General features: G+C 36.5%; 2 long non-coding RNA genes across 5 annotated transcripts in view; both read left to right on the forward strand.

Moving 5' to 3' along the window:
• Positions 1–8,953, forward strand: part of LOC310905859 — a 476,746-nt gene that overhangs the window by 218,411 nt on the left and 249,382 nt on the right. The window lies entirely within an intron of this gene.
• Positions 5,299–8,953, forward strand: part of LOC310905856 — a 137,495-nt gene continuing 133,840 nt past the window's right edge. For all 4 annotated transcript variants that reach the window (XR_014589276.1, XR_014589277.1, XR_014589278.1 and 1 more), the window contains exons 1-2: positions 5,299–5,818; positions 8,786–8,946. This is a non-coding gene — a long non-coding RNA (uncharacterized lncRNA). The remainder of the gene's footprint in view (positions 5,819–8,785; positions 8,947–8,953) is intronic.

The raw sequence follows: 8,953 nt of genomic DNA on the forward strand, positions 1-8,953 counted from the left end.
AAATTAGGGTGGTATTCCAGTGAAGCAACTTACCAAGGGAGCAATTAATCTGTTACAATTAAAATCACATATGCTTTGAAAAGACACACTTTAGTTTACCTGCAACTTACTGAACTTTGTGTCATCATTACACAAGGAAAAGAACCAGTAATTCTCACAAAGAACTTTGGAAAAAAAAATCTATGGCTTGCTTTATGATCATGCCTGACTTTAAAATCTTTGTGGTGCAAAGCAGCCAAGAGTAACAGAACATATATTAAAAAACCTTAGAAAATGCACGAATCACATTAATTTTGCCTGGACAATGTTTTCATTTGTTGTAGAATCATAGAAGAGTTCGGGTCAGGTGGGTCCAACTCAGAATATTTCGTGAATCTGAGTTCTTAAATATCAGCTAATTCCAACCTCTCTGCCACGGGCAGGGACAACTTTCCACCTTCCACTAAATCAGGTTGCTCAGAGCCCCATCCAGCCTGGCCTTGAACACCTCCATATGTCATAGGGCAGTGTCAGAATAATTTTTGTTCAAAAGAATTTTGGCCCACAGGCTTTGAGTGGGAGAACAGATAAACCCTACCATGAGAATAAAATGTTCATTGCTTCTTTGTTATTTGGTAATATCTTTATACATGGCATTATTTAACTTGCTTTCCTAAAATATAGAGATTATAGTGAAATATTTCAATGCTACCCACAACCTTAAAATGAAGTTCCAATTCTTACATTTTGTATTTATTCTGTATTTCACTATTATAGGGTACTCATTTCATTATATTGAATTATCTTGGTGCTATAATGAAAACCATTAATTTTTTTAAATCAGTATTAGTATAAACAAAAAGAAAAGAAAAAAACGTGTCATGCCACTCAAATTTGATTGCTTTTTTGATAGACTTACAAAATTAGTGGATGAGGGATATGAAGCAGATACATTTGCATTTTAGTAAAGGATGATCACGCATTTGAAAATCTTAAAAAAAAGGATCCCCATTCACTTGAATATGATTGCTATTACATGGAGGAACAACTAGATGAAAGACAATGAACAAAGTGAACTTTAATGTGGGGTGAAGTGTAGATGGATACTCAACCCATGTGCATTAAAATTCAATTTATTCAATGCATTCTGGCCTGATCTGGGAGATGGAGTAAATAGCATTAAAAAACTTTGCAAATCACAATGTGCTGTAAAGTAAATTTTAATGAACATTGGGTGGATCAATAGGGAAATCTGCCTCTTGCCCCAGTGTGTCTTTACTGTGATATCCTAAACAAAATCCACTAAATATACTTTGGCTGAACAAATATTAGAAAATTTGCTTACTCAACTCGATTATTCTCTTTCAAAGGCCTAAATAATTCCATGTTTTCTGTCCTGAAATAAGAAGGTCTAATATGTATCTTCCCTCCCTTTTGGAGAAACTGGCATTATGGATATGGTGTTCCTTCCAGTAAGGAAGGAATAAACTGTTCAATGTCCCTGCCTTTCCCAATGTCACTGAGCAAGACTGAAGCTTTTCCAAAGAAAAACAGATTTAGCACCAAAAAAAAAAAGAGAGGGTAAATATGCAGAAGTTTTGCATGCCAGTTTTATTACCAAAGAGGGTTTTTAAAAATATTAGTTAATTATTTGCACCGTTAGACTGTTAAAATGTTAATTGGAATAAAAGTAAATCATTATAGCCACATCTGTGGTATCTTTTGTCCAAAAAAGATTTTGAGTAGAACTCTTTCTGCAATGTTTGGCAGTTATGAAAGGGAGTTCATCCATGAATTAAAAAAAAAGTTAAAATAAATAAATAAATAAATAAATAATTTTTTAAAAAGGTCATGTAATATGTTTTACTTAACATTAGATTTGTATGATGTCACAAAAGAATGTTCAAAGCATTATATAACTGATTAGTTAGGTGAACTTATGAATTTAGAAACCCAATAACTTAACAGATATACAACCATTTATTTTATGTCTAAATCCTTTCAGAAAGACTTTTGTTTGTTGGCTTTAGCCTGGGCTCTAGCACGATTTTGAAAGTATTACCTACATTTCTTGGAAATGTCTTATCACAAAAAAACAAAACAAAACAAAACAAAAAATCCAAAACCAAACCAAACAAACACAAAAATCAAACAACCCCCCAAAAACAACAACAAACAAAAAAAAAACACCAAAAAACAAACAAACAAAAAAACACCAAAAAAAAAAAAAAAAAACCAAACAAAAAAACCCACCCAAAAATACAACAAATAATCTTGGAATAAGAATTTTTTCTCTTTTTTTTCTTTATTTTTTTCCAGTTTTTGGAGATTTATGCTTATAATCCTTTGAACTCTGAAGCTCTACATGTGACAATCTCTTAAGAAATACAAAGATACTAAAAATAGATAATACAGATACAGATATGCAGCTTGATAGTGGGATCTTATCCTATCCCTTCAATATATCAGTGAAAAAAAAATTCCAAATAAATCATATTTATTATTATTATTATCATCATCATCATTATCATTGAAGATTATAGGACTTATCTCCAAGTAAGATACTTCTCTGGTTAGAAATGTTTGGAAAACATATCTGATATTTTGATTTTCCTTCTGATAGGTTGAAGAGATGTATTCAGTTTCAGGATTGTCTTAAGGTCAGGTTCATTGCTCTGATTTCCACTGAATGTCTCATTCCCTAAGTTATTCACAGAAAAGTGTATTTCTCAGTATAATTTCAGGACACAGGATCTGTGCTGGTGTTTCTACAAGGCTGAAGTGTGTATAGAAATGAATCACTCAGTCTGAATAACTTGGCTTGAAATGCTGTCTATTTCCCAAACTCCAGTTTTGCCTCTTGCTCGCTGTTGCCCACATGCTCCAAGTGCTCCAAGGCATTCAGTTTTGTTTGTGTGGTGCTCACCAGATGGTTTTCTCCAGCTGAGAATTTTCAGCCCAGACTTGGTAATGGCTGTCAGGCATCAGGCTTACTCAGCTATCCCAAGTTAAGTGGAATCCATTATTTCTGCCATATTGCAGTGACTTGCATTTTCTATCTATAATAGTTAAAATTTTACTTCCCATCTTAGCATTTATCGCTGCTACTCCCTAATGTGTATTGCTATTTATATTGTAACATCCAGTTGTTTTAGAAACATGCATTTCCTAAGTGATTGACACACTGACACAGGAGAAGTCCCAAAATACTGAACTTTATGGCAAAATGCAAAGGATAACCTACCAAGGAGTTCTCCTTTCATTTCCATCATATTTCTAAGTTGTAGGGCTAATGGACCAGAAAGATTTTTCATGTTTTGTCTGCCCACAAGCTTTGTCTGCATAGGGAAAGAGAAATACATGCAAACTTTGTGTGACCTATAGGATCTTTCTGACTCCAGTGACATGGTGGGGCAGCACCTCCTATTACTCTGTTAATGAGACACACTCATTCTAAACATCTGAAAGTCTCCACAAATAATGCACAGTGAGTGCAACCAAATTTCTGTCTGTGAAATATAAGACAGAAGTTCACCAGCCATATGAGGTGCAACCCTGACAGAACTTTCACTCAGTTAATTCTATGACAAAATTAAAAAGCTGTGAGGGGTGGTGGGGAGGACCTGCCATACAGAGAGAGAAAATAATTGCAGCACTGTTCTCTAAGGAATAATAGATCACCTTTTTACCCTACTAATTTGCCTTGCTGCCTCTACTAACAGCCTCTGGATCCCACCTAATTGTAGCCCTCCGTTCCTCTGCCAGAGCTCGTTGTCACGTCTGCTGCCTTGGCTGTCTTCTGCTCTCTGCTCATTGTGCTCACTGACAAATGATGAGACACTGAAGTGTGAAGAAATGCAAACTGCATTATAGGAACTCTTCAGATCACTCCAATTAGCCAATTGGCTGTGGAAACCTTTCCTTCTAAGTGTTGTTCCATTGCAGAGGGAAAAAAGGGCTTGGGCAGAGCAGGTCAAACTTGGTATTTATGACTAAGATTTTTTGTCTTCATTAGTTTTTACAAAAGGAAACACTGAATTTTTTTTTCTCATTCTGTTATTTCAAAACCTCTTTTTCAGGTAAGAAAAAATGAATTACAGCTATGAATTTTTTCAGGAACTTAATTGTTGGTACATAATTCCCTTTCCAGATTTTAATTTACCAAGCACTTTCATTGCTTGGACCCTCAGATATAAATTTTGGGGAGCTACAATTTTGTCTCTAGATAAAATTCTCAGTTCTCAACATTCAGCCAATTATTTTATTTTGTACATTAAGTTGTCCTCTGCAGCCTGGATATCTGGCAATGAGCAAAACCTAGAGATAGCATATACTCTGATATTTTCATTAATGGAGATATTTCCCATCGTCTTTGTTACACTGTGAAAAAATAATATCCAGAAAATAGAAAATTTTAATATAGGCACAACAGGAAAACTATTTTCCTTCCACCTCTACCTTTTGGGAGCTTTGTGCATATCCTATGTATGATGACTTTTAGTATTAATAACTGATCTGTTCATCATGCTATCAGCATGCTCAACAAACAATTCTTTGTTTGCTTATTGTCTTCCAACACAGTCTGTATTTCAGCTTATCTCCAGATCCAAGCCATAAGAGATAACAAACATTCACACAGGATTTTCTCAGATCTATATTCTGTGCTGACTACTTATCAGGTATCTGAATCAAGGTTATCTCACACTTTTATATAACTTGATCAACACAGTAGGGATAGAATAAATATTCTCTGAACAAATTATTCTCTACTCTGAAATAAGAATCTGCATATAATTCAGGAAGCCTAGAATGTAGCTTATTTTCTATTGCTATGTACACAAAAATTTATGCTGATTTTCTGTCTAAAAGTTTTCAGTTTGCTTGTTGTGAATTGCCTATCATTTATTTGTCATCAATATAATGTTTTAGGCATCGATTTCCAATTCCTTAGCTGAAGGTGGATGGTAATTTGGAGTTAAAGTGTAGCATGAAGGAAGCACTTTTATGCTGAAATGAGCATGGACAAAAAACAATATGATAAAAAAAGAGTGGGAAAATTATTTTATCATTTTTTATGCTACCAAGAAACTGCCTAATTTGATGACATTCAACTATTCTATTAAAAGCCTGAAAGTTAAAGGCTCAGAGTACTGTGCATTGAAGGACTGCAGAGGGAAATGCTCCCTGTGCCCCAGACACACAGGGCTCCAGAGTGACTCCAGGGCACAGCTGAGCCCTACAGTCACAACAGGGGGAAAGCCCTGAGACAGGGCAAAGAGTGAGGAAGGACAAAGTGCTGCCCAACAGTGGGAACTGAGGGCAAAGTGTGAGGAGCAGCTCTTTGAGCTCTGTGGTGAGAGAATGAGCAGGGGCGGGAGGTGATGCAGATGTCCATGCAGCCTTTGAGAGCCTCGTGGCAGAGCAGGGATTCCCTGTAACCACTGGGCAGTGGATAAGAGCCCACAGAGAACTCCATGCTGGAGCAAGCTCCTGGCAGAAGAGGAACCCACACAGGAGCTGGTTTTCTGGCAGCCTGTGGAGGATCCATGCTGGGGGTGTCTCTGCGTGATGGACTTCACCCCTTGGAGAGGATCCATGCTGAAGGAGTTCTTGAGGAGCTGTAGCCCGTGGGAAGGACTCACCCTGGAGCAGTTTGTGAAGGTTTCAGTGGGAGGGATCTCATGCTAGAGCATGGGAACTATAGGGGGAAAAAGGAGCAGCAAAGTCAAATTGTTATGAACTAACCACAACTCCCCTTGCCTCATCTCCCTGAACTGCTTGGGGAGAGGAGATGCCACAAAGGAATGAAGCTGAGCCAAGGAAGAAGGAAGATATAATGGTAGCGTGATGTGGTTTGAGTTTATTTCTCCCACTCCATTTGTTATCCCACAAGTGATACATCAAATTAATTTCCTCCAAATGAAGTCTGTTTTGCTCATGGTGATAACTGATAAGAAATCTCCCTGTTTTCATCTTCACCTATGAGCATTTCCACATTTTCTCCTCCTGTGCTGTTGAGGAATGGGAGTGAGAGAGTGGCTGGGTGGGCATCTGCCAGCCAGACAAGGTCGGCTCACCACACTTTCAAACACAGTTAAAATTTCCTGTCACTCAGAACGTGCTCTCTCCTTCTGAGGCCATACAACATTATTGTCATGAAATTAATATAAAGTACACTTTCACTTTCCAAACCCGTGGCAATATTATTGAAGTTGGATTTGAGTCTTCTCTGTGCACACTCCAGCTAAATGTTTATATGCATGACAACATTGGATTTTGAGGAATGTTCACAGTACTTGGATATCAGGGAATTTGTGCCTGATTTATGTAGAAGTTGGTTTTTTTTTTTCAATTGTAAGAATAAGATTACAATATTTTACCAAATATTTCTAACAATGCAGCCAGAAGAGTAATTGAAATTAATTTTGTTTAAAGCTGATTTTTAAATCAGTTTATTCCTTAAGGGAAGCTGTTCATGAACTAGTCTGCTCATTTTAATTCAGTGGTCTTTTTTGTGGTTAGGAAAAACTTTCTAATATACAAATTCTTCAGTTTTCAGGTGCATTATTAAGTTAGTGAGGTAGAAAGTTTTAACGAAGTTATATTTTTACAAAATACATTGGTTAAAAAATAAAAGTAACTTCAAGTTATGCTCAAATTAGTAGTGCTATAAATGTCAAGGTTTTCCACATTATTATTATTAAAAGAATCAACAACAATGACTCAGTATTTTTATATTTCATTTATTAAACACTACAACACTTCGTGATTAAAGTTAAAATGAAGAAAATGTTTTTGATTGATTTACAGTAAATTTAATCTTTGATTAACATTTCAGAAGGAGGAAAAACAAATGAACATGCCATAAAACATGCTAATGATGATCATGATAATTGCGAATGTTCTTAGAATAGATAATGCCTTAATGAAGACATCAAGATTTTGTGTAGAATTTCCCCCCTGCAGGTTTTATAACAGGCAGAAGAATCTTCCGAAGAATCTTCCAAATAATCAACAATTTTTGAAAGATTGTATTGGATTTAAATCCTTTCTGCCATTAAAAAAAAAAAAAAGATAATATTTCCTTGTTGTGTTTTTATTTATATTGATTATGATGCTTGCCTCTTTCTGTATATATTCTTCCATTTTCTTGCCCACTAGGTTTTGCATTTACTAATATTGAATCTCCCCTGTTGGCTGAAAGTTTTGCAGACCAAAACATATTTTTTCATTTCATTTCGGCCTCTTTTATTTCCTACTGTTTCATAAGTTGTGGTCAAAGCTGAATAATCCCTCTAAAGTTACCAGCAACAGACGTGGAGCTGCTATTTCAAGCACAGGAAAAAAAAGAAACTGTACAGGGATTTCAGATTAATTGGTCATGAAATCACCTAAAAACTTCTAAGAGTCATTATGAAGTATGACTCCTAGAAAACCTCACTATGTACAGAACAATGATTCCCTTAAAAAAACAAAGAACTACTCTCTGTGCCTCTGGTGATCTGCAAATGAAAGCTTGAGAACTACATCCTAAATGAAATGGACAGGATGTAGATAAACCTTTCTTTTCTAGATCATTGATAGGAATATGAGAATATAAAATGGTGAGTAATGGTTCATTATTAGATGAATACCATCCATAATAAAGTAATTCCAATTCAGATTGTTCATCTGGGCCCAATCACAATTTGGCCAGAAGATCTGTTCTGAAGTAGGAAAGAAAAAAAAAAAGGACATAAGGGAGTTTGGCGCTTAACATTAGGATTTTAAGAGTATTTAGCTTCTGTCTGTCATGACAGAATGACTAAAGCACCTAGCAGTCCATGAAAAAACCCAGCTTCCACTGTATTTCACAGAGCCATCACTCCTTTCTCCAAAAGCTGAAACCTACTCTCATTTTTTCTCTTGGATCACCTGCCACATACCAAAGCCTCTTAGCTATCAGCTATTCTTTATCAGCACCCACTGTTCCTGCTCTGAAACTTCAAATGTAACAGTCCCCTCCTAAATTCATCCTTGGGCACCTTCCATTTTGTTAAATGTTCAGGTCTATGTGTCCTACAGGCCCTACTATGTTTCCTTATGTAAAACCTTTTTTTTTTTTTTTAAAAACTTAACATGTCCTCTCTTTTCTTAACATCCCTGCATGAGCCATCCCGCTTGCAGTTTGAGTTTCTCATGTTCAATTAGCTTTAACTGATTTAACCTTGAAAGGGCAGCTGCTCCCCACTAGGCCATGCAGTCCTCAGCTTCTGGCACAGATGTATTAATCAGAGAGTGTGAATTAAAACTCAGGGGAAGGGTGGAGCAGGTTCACAGGCAGCCTTCTCCAGAAAAGTCTCTGACTCCATCTCGCTGGGATTGGTTAATGGGCAGGTGCTATAGAGCAAAGGCTGGAGGTTGAGTTTTATCTCTCTTTGCTTGGTGCTCTTGCTGGGATTAAAGTACATGGAGTTCTGCTACTAGTGGCTTGCAGCACTGCTTCATCTCGATGTAAGTGTTTATGTCCTTTTTAACTGCATAGAATCTCTGGCTCGCTGACAGAATAGGATGCTCTTCTTGCTTTCAAAACAGTTTTGAAAGGATTGTTGCTCTGGGTTATTTTTATCTGCAGGTTTCTTATGTGGCACATTTCATCCAGGAGATGGGATAACTAGCCTAAAGCCTGGAGTATGAATTTGGGTTTATGGCTCTCATTGTGTAGATGCCTGTGTTAAGCATGTAACCATGCTCTCGCTTGAGGGAAAAGAGGATAATTATTCCTTTTATATGTTTTCTTTCTCTTATCTTCTTCCAATGTCTTCAGAAGTTCAGTGAGGTTTGGATCTGCAGATGTGTGAGTATGGAATGTATGTTCTTTGAAGAGAGGAACGTGATGAGTTTTGACCTTTCATTTTGGGAGTATTTGTGCTTTTGACTGAGAACTGGCCTTCAGGGATGGTTCATAACTGTTTTTAAGGTGAGGCAGTGACTT

Source organism: Zosterops lateralis (assembly GCF_965231275.1).
Source record: "Zosterops lateralis genome assembly, chromosome: 2".
NCBI classification, from domain to species: domain Eukaryota; kingdom Metazoa; phylum Chordata; class Aves; order Passeriformes; family Zosteropidae; genus Zosterops; species Zosterops lateralis.